Source organism: Heteronotia binoei, chromosome 10, assembly GCF_032191835.1.
Source record: "Heteronotia binoei isolate CCM8104 ecotype False Entrance Well chromosome 10, APGP_CSIRO_Hbin_v1, whole genome shotgun sequence".
In the NCBI taxonomy this organism is placed as follows: Eukaryota; Metazoa; Chordata; class Lepidosauria; order Squamata; family Gekkonidae; genus Heteronotia; species Heteronotia binoei.
This window is the reverse complement of record NC_083232.1, coordinates 97,625,453-97,639,609: the sequence shown is the minus strand read 5'-3', so window position 1 is coordinate 97,639,609 and position 14,157 is coordinate 97,625,453. Positions and strand designations below refer to the sequence as shown.

At 48.5% G+C, this 14,157-nt stretch overlaps 1 protein-coding gene across 1 annotated transcript in view; it reads left to right on the top strand.

Annotated features, from left to right (window-relative positions):
* The window catches only part of LOC132578015 (poly(rC)-binding protein 3-like), a 421,925-nt gene that overhangs the window by 128,916 nt on the left and 278,852 nt on the right, over nt 1–14,157 (top strand). The window contains exon 3 of the mRNA XM_060247818.1: nt 8,940–9,027. The gene's annotated coding sequence lies outside the window, so the exon portion shown is untranslated. The remainder of the gene's footprint in view (nt 1–8,939; nt 9,028–14,157) is intronic.

Sequence of the window (14,157 nt, the reverse complement as noted above, 5' to 3'; positions counted from 1 at the left end):
CTGAGTTTGAGTCTCACCAGACTCATCTTGCCCGGTTGTTGTACATATTGTAACAAAATTAATGCATGTGAAAGTGTTTTGTTTGCTAGCCCCATACCCATGTAAAGCTTTAAGATTTTTCAGTTTTATCTGATGAGTTTCATGAGCGTAAAACAACTCCGCAGTATTAGATGTCCCTTTTGTCTCTCAAGGAAGCCCATCACAGATGTTTAATTGGTGTGATGGTTTTGATCTTCAATCTCCAGACTGACATTTAGCTTCCGAAATGGAATTAGGAAATGCATTCTGTACATCCATCAGCCATAACAGGAGTGCCTCGTTAAAAGGCTCATTAGATAATCAATAGAAAGAGAGAAATTACGCAGTACTATAGATGTAATGTCTAGACAAATTATGCCCTCTGGTTATACGGATTTTTTTCCCCCCAAGCCCCCCACCCCACCCCTTGTTTTGGCATACTGACAGACTGAACGTCACTCTTGAGTGTATAGTTGAATTGAAGGGTTGACACTGTAAAATGATGTCCTTTGAGAAACTGTAAAATGATATGGCTGCTTGTTACTGCTTCCGCATGTTAAACAAAATTGAAGGTATCAAAGATAAAGCTTTATGCTTTTGCTGTATTTGAAAAGAATTGTTGTAGGACGTCAGTCTATGCCAGGAGTGGCCAAACTGTGGCTTGGGACTCGCACGTGGCTCTTTCATACATATTGTGCGGCTCTCAAAAACCTCGCCACCCCATCAGCCAGCTTGGAGAAGGCATTTTTCTGTTTAAATCACTTCTCCAAGACAAACCAGCTGGTAGCTGCATTTAAAATTGCTGCCTTTCTACCTCTCCCTCCCCCATCTTCCTCCCTCCCTCCCTCCCTTAAACATCTGACATTTATTCTATATGGCTCTTACATTAAGCAAGTTAGTCTATACACAGTTTGCTGGGGGGAAAGTGTAGATGACTGGGGAAGGTAATGGCAAACCACCCCGTAAAAAGTCTGCTGTGAAAACGTTGTGATGCGACGTCACCCCAGAGTTGGAAACAACTGGTGCTTGCACCTTTATCTTAAAAAAAATCCTATGCTTAGGAATAAAATAGGGCTTCTCAAACCACTTTCCCAAGGAACAGCTGTTTTGTTCCTCCAGGCTACATTCTCAACTACATTTTTTTTCTAAAACCAGCTTTTTATGGCTGTTATAACTTTTGAATCAGTCTTTTAGTTGGCATGGTGGCCCATGTGCAAGAACCCAGGTGAATTGAAGTTTGGTGACGCAGCTCCTGCAATATGATTCCTACGGTTCCCTGGGACTGACTGAAGCTTGCTATTTGAACATGGCCTAATGGTACTGGCAGAACAGGGCACCACTGGAAGCCCATGCTTTTGATATCTGTCGACGTACAATTGCAATTATATCTCGTATCTTAGTTGCACCTGGCCAAAGTATTCACATTATGTATTGGTATTCCTGGCCAATGCGTTGGCATTTTGTATTGAACACCCCCCCCCCCTTATGTTTTCGTATTTTGTGCAAAAATTGATAAATACGAGCAATAGCATCTTGATGCTGAAAACAAATCTTAGCTGATTTTTGAGCTTCCCAGTTTGGTGTGCGGACAGCCAGTTTGATGTGCGGAGAGCCAGTTTGGTGTAGTGGTTAAGTGTGCGGACTCTTATCTGGGAGAACCGGGTTTGATTCCCCACTCCTCCACTTGCACCTGCTGGCATGGCCTTGGGACAGCCAGAGCTCTGGCAGAGGTTGTCCTTGAAAGGGCAGCTGCTGTGAGAGCCCCCTCCAGCCCCACCCACCTCACAGGTGTCTGTTGTGGGGGAGGAAGGTAAAGGAAATTGTGACCGCTCTGAGACTCTCCGGAGTGGAGGGCGGGATATAAATCCAATATCTTCATCTACCTCACAGGGTGTCTGTTGTGGGGGAGGAAGGGAAAGGAGATTGTGAGCCGCTCTGAGACTCTTCGGAGTGGAGGGCGGGATATAAATCCAATATCTTCATCTACCCCACAGGGTGTCTGTTGTGGGGGAGGAAGGGAAAGGAGACTGTGAGCCGCTCTGAGACTCTTCGGAGTGGAGGGCGGGATATAAATCCAATATCTTCATCTACCTCACAGGGTGTCTGTTGTGGGGGAGGAAGGGAAAGGAGACTGTGAGCCGCTCTGAGACTCTTCGGAGTGGAGGGCGGGATATAAATCCAATATCTTCATCTACCCCACAGGGTGTCTGTTGTGGGGGAGGAAGGGAAAGGAGATTGTGAGCCGCTCTGAGACTCTTTGGAGTGGAGGGCGGGATATAAATCCAATAACTTCATCTACCTCACAGGGTGTCTGTTGTGGGGGAGGAAGGGAAAGGAGATTGTGAGCCACTCTGAGACTCTTCGGAGTGGAGGGCGGGATATAAATCCAATATCTTCATCTACCTCACAGGGTGTCTGTTGTGGGGGAGGAAGGGAAAGGAGATTGTGAGCCGCTCTGAGACTCTTCGGAGGGGAGGGCGGGATAGAAATCCAGTATCTTCATCTACCTCACAGGGTGTCTGTTGTGGGGGAGGAAGGGAAAGGAGATTGTGAGCCGCTCTGAGACTCTTCGGAGTGGAGGGCGGGATAGAAATCCAATATCTTCATCTACCCCACAGGGTGTCTGTTGTGGGGGAGGAAGGGAAAGGAGCTTGTGAGCCGCTCTGAGACTCTTCGGAGTGGAGGGCGGGATATAAATCCAATATCTTCTTCTTCTTTGTTCAGATGTGGATATGTAGTGGTGACAGACAAATTGCCCTGGCCTGGATGTCCCAGACTAGCCCTGTCTCTTCTGATCTCAGAAGCTAAGCAGGGCTGGTCCTGATTTGTAGTAGGGTGGGAGGCCACTAAGGAAACCCAGGGTTGCTACACAGAGGCAGGCAGTGGCCAACCACCTCCAGACCTCTCTTGCCTTGAAACCACGATGAGGGATCGCTGTGAGTTGGTGTGACTGGTAGACAGCACTTTTCACCACCACCAGTAATTGCATGTTCTGCCTTATAGAGCCCTCGAAAAGGATTTCTCTCTCTCTCTCTGAAGGGAAAAAAAAAAGTTTTATCTGGGGAACAAAATCCAAGCCATTACAGGAGGTGGTGGGCTTTCCTTCCTTGGAGGTTTTTAAATAGAAGCTGGATGGCCATCTGTCAGCAATGAAGATCCTGTGAATTTAGAGGGAGGTGTTTGTGAGTTTCCTGCATTGTGCAGGGGGTTGGACTAGATGACCCTAGAGGTCCCTTCTAGCTCTATGATTCTATGACGAGGCAGATGAGGTTTAATGTGGCCAAGTGCAAAGTAATGCACATTGGGGCCAAGAATCCCAGCTACAAATACAAGTTGATGGGGTGTGAACTGGCAGAGACTGACCAAGAGAGAGATCTTGGGGTCGTGGTAGATAACTCACTGAAAATGTCAAGACGGTGTGCAATTGCAATAAAAAAGGCCAACGCCATGCTGGGTATTATTAGGAAGGGAACTGAAAACAAATCAGCCAGTATCATAATGCCCCTGTATAAATCGATGGTGCGGTCTCATTTGGAATACTGTGTGCAATTCTGGTCACCGCACCTCGAAAAGGATATTATAGCATTAGAAAAAGTCCAGAAAAGGGCAACTAGTATGATTAAAGCGTTGGAACACTTTCCCTATGAAGAAAGGTTAAAACGCTTGGGGCTCTTTAGCTTGGGGCTCTCTTGGGGAGAGCCAGTTTGGTGTAGTGGTTAAGTGTGTGGACTCTTATTTGGGAGAACCGGGTTTGATTCCCCACTCCTCCACTTGCACCTGCTGGAATGGCCTTGGGTCAGCCATAGCTCTGGCAGAAGTTGTCCTTGAAAGGGCAGCTGCTGGGAGAGCCCTCTCCAGCCCCACCCACCTCCCAGGGTGTTTGTTGTGGGGGAGGAAGGTAAAGGAGATTATGAGCCTCTCTGAGACTCTTCGGAGTGGAGGGCGGGATATAAATCCAATATCTTCTTCTTCTTCTTCCAGCTTGGAGAAACGTCGACTGTGGGGTGACATGATAGAGGTTTACAAGATTATGCATGGGATGGAGAAAGTAGAGAAAGAAGTACTTTTCTCCCTTTCTCACAATACAAGAACTCGTGGGCATTCGATGAAATTGCTGAGCAGTCAGGTAAAAACAGATAAAAGGAAGTACTTCTTCACCCAAAGGGTGATTAACATGTGGAACTCACTGCCACGGGAGGTGGCGGCGGCTACAAGCATAGCCAGCTTCAAGAGGGGGTTAGATAAAAATATGGAGCAGAGGTCCATCAGTGGCTATTAGCCACAGTGTGTGTGTGTGTGTGTGTGTGTGTGTGTGTGTAATTTTTTTGGCCACTGTGTGACACAGAGTGTTGGACTGGATGGACTAACCCTAACCCTTTGGCCTGATCCAACATGGCTTCTCTTATGTTCTTATGATTCCAGGACATGAAAATATCAGTGACAGGCCAGTCAATTCTCCAGCTGTCCCTAATTTCTGACTGCAGGTGTGCTCATTTGAATGTAGGCGTCATGTTTGTGCTCTGGTGCTTATGCTCCCCTTCTGTGACAGTCGGGGTCATCTTGTGTAAGGCTGTAAGTTGAAGAATGCTGTAGGAGCAGCACGGCAGCACAAGGAACTGCGTAGTGTTACTGAAGCTAACCGGTGACATTCATTTTGAGGTTGGCAGCCATTTTGTGGCTGAATCCACCATGCCATGACAGAATTGCAAATGTGCCTGCAGGCTCTCTGGGGGCCCCTGCACTAGAAGGCCTCAGGTCTCCACCTTCAGGGCCTACTCAAGGTCAGAACCACCACCAGGTGGGGTTCCATTGAGAATTTTGGCCATCTGTTGCCTATCAGGAAGCCTGCCATAACAATGGCCTCCTCCCCACCTGAGGCAGATGTTTCGTAGCAGCTCTCACTCAGATGCTCTCCTAAAGTGAAGGGGCACGGGAAGCAAACAAGACAGAAAAGAAGAAGATAGTGGATTTATACACCACCCTTCACTCTGAATCTCAGATTCTTAGAGCGGCCTACCATCTCCTTTCCTTCCCCCATCCCAACAACAGACACCCTGTGAGGTAGGTGGGGTTGAAAGAGCTCTCCCAGAAGCTGCCCTTTCAAGAACAGCTCTGTGAGAGCTCTGGCTGACCCAAGGCCGTTCCAGCAGGTGCAAGTGGAGGAGTGGGGAATCAAACCCAGTTCTTCCACATGAGAGTCTGCTCAATCAATCAATCAATTAATCAATCAATTTTTATTTGTATCCCGCCCTCCCCGCCGAGGCAGGCTCAGGGCGGCTAATAACACAAGTCAATAATTTACATTGTACAATATTTAACAGTAGAATACAATTCAACAATTTAATTAAAACTCTATTAAAATTCTAAAAGCAATAAAATTAACTAATATGTTGGTGCTATTATACAGATGGTAAGTTTGCTCAGCAGTCTTTCTCTTGGTCGGTGAAGGCCATTCGGAAAAGGATGGTCTTGCAGGCCCTGCGGAACTGTTCAAAGTCCCGCAGGGCCCGCATATCCTCCGGAAGCTGGTTCCATAGGCGTGGAGCCACAGCAGAGAAGGCCCGAGTGCAGGTACTCTGTAGCTTTACCTCTTTTGGCCCGGGAATAGTCAGCAGGTTCTTCCCTGCTGACCTCAGTGCTCTCTGGGGTTCATACGGGGAGAGACGGTCCCTAAGGTAGGCAGGTCCTCGGCCATATAGGGCTTTAAAGGTGATAACCAGCACTTTGTAACGAATCCGATATATAACTGGCAGCCAGTGCAGTTCACGCAGCCCCGGCTGTATGTGCTCCCATTTTGGGAGCCCCAACAACAGTCTGGCAGCTGCGTTCTGCACCAGCTGCAGCTTCCGGGTTCGGCACAGAGGCAGCCCCATGTAGAGGGCATTACAGTAATCCAATCTCGAGGTGACCATTGCATGGATCACTGTTGCCAGGTCCCGACGCTCTAGGAAAGGAGCCAGCTGCCTTGCCCGCCTCAGATGAAAAAAGGCTGACTTGGTGGTGGCTCACTTAACCACTACACCAAACCAGTTTTCTACACCACGCTGCCTCTCTAATTGAGCTTTTGCAGAACATACAGTCTGACATGTTCATGTTCACTCGGGAGTAAGCCCCACAGACAACCAAGGAAGCAGTGCAGTCTGTATTTATTTGCTTCAGTTTTCAGAGAAGGTAGAGAAGCTAAAACAAGCAAACCAAGTTTGACCAGAGCGTAGCTGACTGTGAATGATCTTTCAGGGGCTCTGATAGATCTCCTGGAACCCAGCCCATCCTGGTTAAAAAGCTCACTGCCAGACACCATTGTTTGTGATGGGCATCCGATGTGTGATGCCATGACATATGAGCATTTGTCGCTATGTGTCTTGGAATGGAATCCCATCAGGTAACTGCTGCCATGGCAACGTGAACAACAATCTAGGCACAAGTTGGCCCCATTAGCAGCAGAGGTGAGGTGACCAGTGGAGAAAATGGGTTGTTTTGCGGGCTCCCACTGAGGAAAGAAGGCATTTTAAATAAGCTGAGATGTCTCTGAGAGTCTTGCTTAGCCCTGGATTGTGGGGGGGATGTGTCTAGTGAGCTAAATATGTGTTTGTTGAACAGCAGCGAGAATTGGGCAAGGAAATGGCACTTGAAAATCATTTTATAGATTTTAGAAAACTTAATTTATACTGTTTTTCTTCCCAGTAGGGGGCCCATGGTGGCTTTCTTTTCTCTTCCACTTTTTCCTTCCAACAGCAGCCCTGTGAGGTAGGTGAGGCTGAGGGTGTGTGACTGGCCGAAGGTCACCCAGCCAGCTTCCATGGGAGATTCAAACTTGAACCTCTCAGATCCTCATCTTCTGCTCTCGCCACAACACCAGACTGGCTCTTCTACCTTTGATGGACTCCAGACCTCCTAGCTTCTCCTTCATTAACTGCAAAGCCAAGTGTGTGTTCTTTTGCTTAAGTATAAGTTTTAAAATGGACTTGTTGTACAATGGATAACCAACAATTCAAAATTTACTTCAGTAGCTTCAATGTGACCAATGGCAAGCTGTGTGTTCCATAATGCCTCTTCATGTGAAGAGAAGAGATTGGATTTATACCCCGCCCTTTACTACCCGAAGGAGTCTCAGAGTGGTTTACAATCCCCTTTCCCTTCCCCTCCCCACAACAGACACCCTGTGAGGGAGGTGGAGCTGAGAGAACTCTTGACAGAAACTGCTCTTTGAGAGAACAGCTCTGACAGTTATGATTGACCCAAGGGCACCTCAGCAGTTGCATGTAGAGGAGTGGGGAATCAAACCTGGTTCTCTCAGATAAGAGTCCACACACTCAAGCCAGTTTGATGTAGTGGTTAAGTGTGTGGACTCTTATCTGGGAGAACCGGGTTTGATTCCCCACTCCTCCACTTGCACTTGCTGGAATGGCCTTGGGTCAGCCATAGCTCTGGCAGGGGTTGTCCTTAAAAGGGCAGCTGCTGTAAGAACTCTCTCAGCCCCACCCACCTCACAGGGTGTCCGTTGTGGGGGCGGGGAAGGTAAAGGAAATTGTGAGCCACTCTGAATCTCTGCTTCGGGGAGAGGAGCGGGGTATCAAGCTGCAGTCTTCTTCTCAGCCACTACACCAAACTGTTTCTTACAAGGATATCATCAAGAGGTAGGGTTGGTATCTCCTGACTGGCCACCCCTGGGGGCTTTGGGAGCCAGGGATTGCAGCAATTAGCAGCACACAGCTGTGACGTTATGTCCAGATCTGTACCTGGGTGTCAAAGCATCACACAATGCTCTAGGAAGTTTCTATGGTTTGGTATAGTGGTTAAGAGCAGTGGACTGTAATCTGGAGAACCGGGTTTGATTCTCCACGCCTCCATGTGCAGCTGCTGGGTGACCTTGGGTCAGTCACGGTTCTCTCAGAGCTCTCTCAGCATCTCTCCCCGCTGCCTCACAGGGTGTCTGTTGTGGGAAGAGGAAGGGAAGGAGATTGTAAGCTGCTCTGAGCTTCTGAGTGAAGGGTGGGTTGTAAATCCAGTCTCCTCCTCTTCTTTTTCTTCTTCTTCTCCTCCTCCTCCCCCTCCCATCAAGAGATAAAGGACCATTTAAACAAGATATCCCAAATAGAGGGCCTATCCACTTTAAATCAGGACGGTTAGAGCATATGTCCGTGGATTTCTGCCCAAGCATGGTATGCATCTGCCTGGTTGCCTTGAAAGAGGTAAAGAGGCATATATATCAAACTGTGGTGTGTCCACCATGGATTCTAGTGGAGGCCAGTAAATAGTCTGATCGGACTATTTTTGCTTGAACTATGTCTGAGCCACTGAAGTGGGTTTCCCTTGGTTCAACTGAAAGTCCTGCAGAATGTGTGTTCCACTTTGAACACAATCAAGGGCGGCCCATCCTGGGTTTGAATTCATGTTTAGTGTAACCCTTTGGTCTGAATCCTTTATGCCAGTGGTCTGGAGCTCTGGACATGCTACAGTTCACTGCTGCTCATAACTGGGTGAGGATTGATTCAGTGTCATGAGTGTTAGACTGTTTCTGAGTGCATTACACCCTCTGTTTGTTGATGCCAAGCATTCCAATCCATGTATCTATCTCTGTGTGTAAAGTTCTGCTGAGTTGCACATACAAATAGTGCTTTGCCATTGCCAACTTCCTTGGTGATCTCCCTCTCAAGTGCTAGCCGGGGCTGACACTGCTTCGTTTCCAAGATCCAATGCTGGTGGTTTGCCCTTTGACTTCCTCTGCATAGCAACCCTGGACTTCCTTGGTGGTCGCCCATCCAAGTACTCTGCTTACCTTCTGAGCTCTAATGAGATCAAGCTAGCCTGGACCACCCAGGTCAAGTTCCAGGCACCTAGCTGCAATTAAAAAGAATGATTTACACTAACTAGTCTTTATTGACAGTTTGAATAAAGCCGTTTCCTCTTTAAAATTTCAGTGAGGCCCTTCTCCATCTCTGCAAGGAAGGACGCCGCAACAGCCAGCATGATGCTGATCCCTGAAGAATGATTGGTGGACTTTGGTCAGTAAGTATCTGGTGTTCTTTTTGCTTCTTTTCATGAATTAAATGATCCCTGGTGATGCCAGTTCTGGTTCGGGGCTATTTGGATGTATGCAGTAGTTATTTGGGAACTACTGGTTGACTAGACTGGGGCTTTCTTTGAGGAATCATGCAGTTGGAACATAATTGCACTTGTAAGAATGAACCACAAAGGTGTAAATTTGAGTCAAGAAAGGGGAAACCAGCTGCTGGTGTTCCTTTTTTGTGTCAATAGATAACTTTTCTAGAAGTGTTTGCTTACCGTGGGTTTCTGGGTATGGGCCTTGTTTTGTGCTAGGGGATGTAGACTTGGGTTGGTTGTGTAAGATTCTGCCAGATACTGACTCCAAGGGCGTTTTCGCACTGACCTTAATCGGCAGCGACGTCCCTCTTCACCACGCAGGATCTGCGTGGATTTCGCACCAATTGCTGCGGAACACCCGGAAGAGCTGCAAAGTCCCGCGGCTTTTGCGGCGCAAATGGAAACTGGTTTTTGGCAGTTTCCATTTGCGCCGCAAAAGCCGCGGGACTTTGCGGCTCTTCCGGGTGCTCCGCAGCAATTGGTGCGAAATCCGCGCAGATCCTGCGCGGTGAAGAGGGACGTCGCTGCTGATTAAGGTCAGTGCGAAAACGCCCCAAGAATCCATGCACAGAAAAGTATGGTTAGGATGAACTGAGAGCTCAATATATAATATAATATATTGAGCTCAATCTACTCAATATAAGAGTAGACCTTCTGCTAGAAAGCCATTGCCAGGAATGACCTGATAGGCAAAGTGATTACAATTGCAGATATCAAAAAATGCGGCAAAATCCATCCCCACCCCCAGTCCATTGGTTCTCACAAAAGCTGGTACAGGAAGGCTTGAGGCGTCTTCTTTGGTCTCCCAACCTTCAAGGTCAGATGGGCCCGTTACCATAACTACCAGATATGCTAGCTTGCTGTATGATACTTATAACAAGAGGTCTCTGTCCACCATCCCCCCTCCTGCACTCACTTAACACATCAGCAAGGTTGCATGCAAGCGCTCAAAAAGCAAAACTTAACCAAATACATATGAAAATGAAAAAAATAGCAGGCTCAATCTGACAGACTGCTCGTCATAAAGCATTTTAAGAAGAGACTGACTGACTTGTATGGCCCAGTCTAGCCCAGTCTCGCAAGATCTCAGAGGCTAAGCAGAGGCAGCCCCGGTTAGTGCTTGGGTGGGAGACCACCAGGGAAGTCCAGGGTCTGTACACAGAGGGCAGGCAATGGCAAAACACCTCTGCATGTCTCTTGCCTTGAAGTCATCTGCAACTCAACAGCACTTTCCACCGCACATTGATAGCCACTTGAAAGGCACCATCCTGCCTTCCAATTTAGTCCTAATTCTGTGCTCAGCAGCATGAGCCAACTTGCATCCCTGCAGTGAGTATAAAGAGAGTACAAATAAAGTAATCATTGTGAGAATCATAGAATCATAGAGTTGGAAGGAACCTCCAGGGTCATATGACCATATGAACATATGAAGCTGCCTTCTACTGAATCAGACCCTTGGTCCATCAAAGTCAGTATTGTCTTCTCAGACTGGCAGCGGCTCTCCAGGGTCTCAAGCTGAGGATTTTCACACCTATTTGCCTGGACCCTTTTTTGGAGATGCCAGGGATTGAACCTGGGACCTTCTGCTTCCCAAGCAGATGCTCTACCACTGAGCCATCATCCCTCATCTAGTCCAACCCCCTGCACAATGCAGGAAATTCACAGATACTTCCCTCTAAATTCACAGAATCCACATTGCTGTCAGATGGCCGTCTAGCCTCTGTTTAAAAACCTCCAAGGAAGGAGAGAAAGGCATGACTTAAGAGATGAGTGTTCTGAGAAAGGTGATCAGGGATGGGAATTAATTTTGAGAAGATGAGGGTACAGTTTCTGGGGATGATTCTTGGAGGAAAATGCATCTGTCAAAAGATAACGTATTTGCAGTACACTTGGGGGCAGAGTGGTTATTTATTTAGAAAACCTGTCTTCAGAGGTCAGCTCAGAACAGCTCACAGAAGTTAATAACAAATACAATCTAAATAAAATCGTAAAAAATAAAATGACATGGTCAGTATAAAACTTAACATTAGCTGCAGTTCATTCCAAAGAAGAATGCAAGAAGATCCCTGCTGATTCAGAACTAGCATTTTAATCACGCACAGAGAACCATTGCTGAGTTTTGCTTAGTCAGCTTGATGCTTTGGGGGGGGGGGCGGGGGGCTTCTGCCACCACTGTTTCTGGGAGATACCACTTGACCCTGTTTGTTCCAGGTTATTCCTCTTAATCCAAGGAAATCACAGCAAACGGTTTCCCATGTGGGTGCCCAGTTTTGCCACAGCTCCGGGTTGAGTGAGCATGCCTGCTCTGTCGCTGAGATTTTGGGGGTGCAGCCTGAGGAAGGTGGGGTTGGGGAAGGGAGGGCCGCAGTGGGGTAGAATACCATAGAGTCCATGTTCCAGAGCTGCCATTTTCTCCAGGGGAACTGATCCCCATCAGTTGTAATCCCAAGAGATCTCCATCTCTCGCCTGGAGGATGGCAACCCCAGATAATATGCAGTTCTCCCCTACGTCTTTCTGCTAAATGGTGAGGAAAATTTTTAACCTCTTTCTTTACCTGATCAGACATCTGGAGGCAATCAAGTTCTCATCCCACCCACCCCGTACAACTTGGCAAGAGTGGTTTTGTAAAATGGATTTCTTGTAGGGTTGCCAAGTCCAATTAAAGAAAAATCTGGGGACTTTGGGGGTGGAGCCAGGAGACTTTGGGGGTGGAGCCAGGAAACATTGGGGGTGGAGCCAAGAACAAGGATGTGACAAGCATAATTGAACTCCAAGGGAGTTCTGGCCATCACATTTAAAGGGACAGCACACCTTTTAAAATTCCTTTCTTCCATAGGAAATAATGAAGTATAGGGACACCATCTTTTGGGGCTCATAGAATTGGACCCTCTGGTCCAATCATTTTGAAACTTGGGGGGTATTTTGGGGAGAGGCACTAGATGTTATACTAAAAATTTGGTGCCTCTACCTCAAAAAATAGCCCCCCCAGAGCCCCCAATACCAACGGATGAATTCCCTATTATTCCCTATGGGAATCGTTCTCCATAGGGAATAATAGAATGCCCAGTAGACATTTCCCTGCCCCCCACGCTTTCTAAAAGGGGGGAGGGCCTCCAAACCAGGGAATCCCCTGCCCCCTCCCTCTCACACACACACACACACACACACACACACTTAGCAGATCTTCTTCCGGAGAACTCTTGCTGTGAAAGTGAAAACAAAAGAAAGGGCGGGGCTGTTCTCCCAAGCCCTTCCTGCTCCCTGCCCAGCCTTAAAGGGGCAGACATTTTACAAACGGCTCAGGAGCTCTATAATGAAGCCAACAGGTATGTTCTCCCCCCCCTCCACCCCCCACCCCCCGCTTCCCACTTCTTGAAGACCGGGAGATGAGGCTGCAAACCCAGGGGACTCCCGCCAGAGCGGGAGGGTTGGGAAGCCTAATTTCTTGGGATAACATGCGGGCCTACTTCAGGAGTGTCAAACATATGGCCCAGGGGCCAAATCAGGCCCCTGAAGGTCTCCTAACAGGTCCCTGAGCAACTCACTGTTATCTGCTTCCTCCCCCCTCTCTCTTGCTTCCTTCTTCATCACAGTTTGCCTTGCCAGGTTTGCTCAATCGCACAGCAGCTACAGAGCAAAGCCTCTATTTTCTCCATTGGCTGAGGCTCCTCCCTTGGGGAGGAAGGGGAGGAGGCAGAGCTTGCTTTGCCAGACTTTGCCAATTGCACAGCTTTATTTTTTAAGTTTTTTTTTTAAAAAAAAACCCATTGTGTTTGTCTGTGTCCTTTATAAAGTTTATATCTCTACTACCTATTCTTAAATAGATACACTGATGGCCCGGTCCAACATGGCCTGACCCGGCAAGGTCTCATTAATGTCAGATCTGGCCCTCATAACAAATGAGGTTGACACCCCTGGTCTACTTTATGTTCTTTTGCCAAATGGTGGTGAGAATGTTACCACACTTCTTTACCTGGTCATTCTCTGCGCCATACACTTGGAAGGTTCTGGCGACAGTCTGTGAAATGGTGACATTTCTAACAGATCATAGCTTTGTAAATTCTGCGTTTTCTTTACGTGTTCTGAGGCATTTTTTATGTTTAATTCGATTTATACCCGCCCCACCCTGCTGAGGCGGGCTGATTGAGGAGGTAAGTAGCAGGGCCTCTTCGCACAGACCTTTCACCCCCTTTTCTGTTTGCCACAAGCGCTTGGTTGGCACCCCCACATCAAAGCCTGAATTCCCCGGAAGCAACGTGAAATCCACACAGCATTCATAGCCGTTTTTAGATGAGAATAAAATTGAGAAATGCTGGAGGCTTTCTGAATAAATATTTACCTTTCCTGGGCAAAACCCTTTTTGCTCTTATATCAGTTGTCTCTTCATGTTTTCCTGGGGGAGGGGGGCACAGGGGTCGGATGAAGAGAAGATGGAGCTTAATTATGTAGAAGAGGGGATTTTGGCATATATATCTGAAAAACTTCACCTGCTAACCCCCCTCCCTCCCCCGGCTGCACAGCTACCGTATTTGCAACAGGGTCGAGGGGGGGGGGCGCCGGTGCGAAGGTTCGGCTGGTCTCTTAGCAGTCTTGCTCGCTTCGGCGGGGGGGGGGGGGTGTCGAAGAGCCCAGTCCGCCCCACCCGAGGGCTTGTAGGGCCCGGCTGCACAGGCGCCATGACGCGCACTCCCCCCCCTTGCTAGGCACACTGGCTGCTCCCGCCACCTCGCCGCCAAAGTCTCCTCCTGGCCCCCGAGTCCTTTTCAGGGCCCGCTGCCGGTCTGCGGGGGCGGGGTGGCTTTGGACAAGAGCCGTCTTGAGTGGGAGCCAGCTGGCGGCAGAGCGGAGGGGGCGAGCGGCATGCACGGGCCCGAGAGCCGCCCCCGGCCGGGCTCTCTTCTCCCTGCCCAGACTCACGAGTCCTGCAGGAGAATGGCTGGAGCCGCAGCCGCATCAAGGCCTGTGGAGCCGCTTGAGCAGCCGGACGGGACCCCCAAACCGCTGGACCAAGAGCAAAGCGCGGCGGCTCCAGC